Here is a 3,422-nt window from a genome sequence, read left to right as displayed (position 1 = left end):
TGGCAGTAGCATAGTTTAATGTGCCGAGTTCAAGTGCAGACAGCATGACCTGCCATAATCTCCTCCCTGAAGTGTCTTCCTGTCTCTAGTGTCTCCCATTTTCTTTGCACGTAAATTTAGACCAATGGTTCCAAAAGGATAGTTGGATCATAACAACACCCTGCTTAAAATCTTTCACAGAACTGTAACTATCATATCTTGAAATGTTTTCCCCCTCCCCCAATGTTGGAGTACATTTTATATTTTCATTTTCTCACTGTTCTAATCCTTTTTCTCTGAGCGACTCACTGATAAGTCTAGTAATAAGGACCATTTTTAATTTTCTGGTTCATTCTCTCTTTCTATCAAGAATTTACCAGTTGAGTTTTGGGTGGTTTGTATTTTTTTTTTTTTAATTTTTATCTTCTGTTTGGTCTTCTCGTACTCTCTCTACATATTCTGCTGCAAGGTTACTTTGTTGAGTTTCTATGAAGCCACTAGGTTTCAGCTTAAACATCAGTTATTCCAGAACCTAGTACTATCTAAATTATTACTTATCCCTACTATTTAATTAATTTTGGAAACAGGGGTGGCATCCACTTCTGTAATAGCTTGCTTCCAGAAACCTTGTGAACCTGGGGAAAGGATGAAAGTCACACAAGTGTTGAGGACGTTCGTTAATAGGGTTGCTACGCGTCACCTACAACTTGACAGCACTTAACAACAACAACAACAACAACTACTACTACTATTTAATTATAATCTCCTCCATGAATGTATACACTTTATAAGAGAAGGAATATATTGGATTTACTTTCAATTGATTCCTTATGTTCTGTCTTAATAAATAAAACATGTAAGATATTCAGTTACAATTTATTAGCAGAAACCTCTTTGAAGTGACACTGTGCAAATAGCCCCAACTTAAAGAAAATGTAACATATAAAGACCCAGGACTATGGATAAGCTGTTCAAAGTGAGGATTCAGTATAAATGAATTGCTGGTTTGATAGTTTCAGGCATTTATTCATTCAATGCTTTTTAAAAAAATTTTTTTTAATTTACATTAGTTTGCTTACAAAGTTTCTATACATTTAGTTTCACACTTTATTCACATTATGTTTCTTACAATCATTTCCATGCATTGTTTTATAAAATCAATCACTATTGAACTATGCCTATTACTCTGTATTTCCAGATCTCTGCTGGATATTCCTTTCCCCACCCATCTCTGCCTACCAAACTGTACAACCCTGTGACTTACTCCATGACCATCCTCACCTCTCTTGCCTATTCTCCCTCCCCTTTGATCCTCATACATGCTTTATTTGTTATCTTTCTATTCCTATAATAATGGTTTTGTGCAGTATTTGTCCTTATGAGACTGAGTTAGTTCACTCAACATAATGCTCCTCAGTCTCTCCCACATTATGTAGTAATGTTTTAAATCATTGCTACTGAGTGCTGCATAGTATTGTAGTACATGGGAATGTACCACAATTTCCCAGTCCATTTGATTGTGGTTGGGGATTTGGGCTATTTCTATGTTCTTGCAATTGTGAATAATGCTGCTATGAACATTGGTGTACAAATCTTCGCTTGCATTTCAGTTCTAATTTCCTTGGGGTATATTCCTAGCATTGGAATAGCTAGGTCATATGGAATTTCTATGTTCAGCTTTTTGAGGAAATGCCAAATTATCTTCCAGAGTGGTTGTACTATTTTATAATCCCAACAACAGTGTATGGGAGTTCCTATCTCTGCATTCTCTCCAACATTTATTACTTGCTGTCCTATTAAACTTTGCCACTGTTACTGGGGTGAGATGGTATATCATTGTAGTTTGTATTTGTATCTCTCATTGTCATTGATTTTGAGCATTTATTCTTGTGTCTGTTGGCAATCTGAATGTCTTCCTCTGCAAAGAGTCTTTCCATGTCTATTGTCCATTTTGTAATTGGGTCATCAGTCTTTTTCTTGCGGAAGCCCTGTAGTAATTCTGTAAACTTTTGTTATAAGACCTTTGTCTGAAATGGTATTGCTGAATGTTCCTCTCTCCCACCCGCAGTTGGTAGGTTTTCTTTTCATCCTGTTGGAAAATGTCTTTGATGAGCACAGGCTTTTAATAGTTAAAAGGTCCCATTCATCAATTTTTATCCTCTCCCAGTTGAGTGCTTCTGCCTCTATTTGCCGGTCTCCTCAACTTCCAAGCTTGGTCCCACGATATCTTTTATGATATTTATGGTTTGGGGTTTTATACCTAGGTCTCTGATTCATCCTGAGTTGATAATTGTGTATTGGGTGAGGTCTGGATCCCACTTCAGCTTTCTGCAGGCAGCAGTCCAGTTTTGCCAGCACTATTTGTTGAAAGGAATTGGCAGACACAGAAGAACTTCATGAAACAACATATGAGCCTAGGGTGATGAAGGAAGAAGTTTAAGCTACTTTGAAGGAATTGTAAAAATAAAAGGCCCTAGGAATTTATTGTATACCAATTGATGTATTTCAACTAACAAATGCTGCCCTAGATGTGCTCACCAATTTGTGTCAGGAAATCTGGAGGACAACCACTTGGCCAACTGACTGGAAGAGATCTATATTTGTTCCTATGCTAAAGAAAGGTGACCCAACAGAGTGTGGAAATTATTGAGCAATATCATTGATATCACATGCGAGCAAGATTCTGCTGAAGATTATCCAAAACCAACTGGAACAGCACATCAACAGAGAACTGCTAGAAGTGCAGAGTGGCTTTAGGAGGTGTTGTGGTACTAGGTATATGGTACCTAATGTGAGATGGAGCTTGGCTGAAAGCAGGAAGTACCAGAGGAATGTCTATCTGTGTTTCATTGATTATTCAAAGGTGTTTGACTAGTGGAACATAACAAACTGTGGCTGACTCTGAGAAGAATGGGAATCCCAGAACACTTGATCATCCTAATGAGAAACCTATACTTGGACCAGGAGGCAGTTGTCAGAACAGAGCAAGGGAACACTGCATGGTTCAAAACTGGCAAGAGTGTATGCAAGGGATGTGTCCTGTCTCCATACCTTTTCAACCTATGTGCAGAACAGATTATCCGGGAGGCTGGGCTATATGAGGAAAAGTGTGGCTTCAGGATTGGTGGAAGATTCATCAACAATCTGCGTTATGCATATGACACAACCTTGCTTGCTGAAACTGAGGAGGACCTGAAGTGCTTGCTGCAGAAGGTCAAGGACAGCAGCCTTCAATATGGACTGAGGCTCAGAATCAAGAAAATGAAGATTCTTATTACTGGGCCAATTGACAGCATCAGGATGGATGCTGAAGAGATTGAGATTGTTAATAGCTTTAGTTTGCTTGGCTTCACACTCAACACTCTTGGCACCAGTAGCCAGGAAATTAAAAGGTGTATTGTGATGGGAAAGTCTGTTGTTAGGGACCTCTCCAAAGTACTGAA

The 3,422-nt window shown here is 38.4% G+C and overlaps 1 protein-coding gene across 2 annotated transcripts in view; it reads right to left on the bottom strand.

Annotated features, from left to right (window-relative positions):
• The window catches only part of JAKMIP2 (janus kinase and microtubule interacting protein 2), a 276,562-nt gene that overhangs the window by 100,005 nt on the left and 173,135 nt on the right, over positions 1-3,422 (bottom strand). The window lies entirely within an intron of this gene.

This window comes from Elephantulus edwardii, unplaced genomic scaffold (assembly GCF_000299155.1).
Source record: "Elephantulus edwardii isolate Elephantulus edwardi_28Jun2011 unplaced genomic scaffold, EleEdw1.0 scaffold00130, whole genome shotgun sequence".
Lineage (NCBI taxonomy): Eukaryota > Metazoa > Chordata > Mammalia > Macroscelidea > Macroscelididae > Elephantulus > Elephantulus edwardii.
This window is presented reverse-complemented; position numbering and strand designations above follow the sequence as displayed.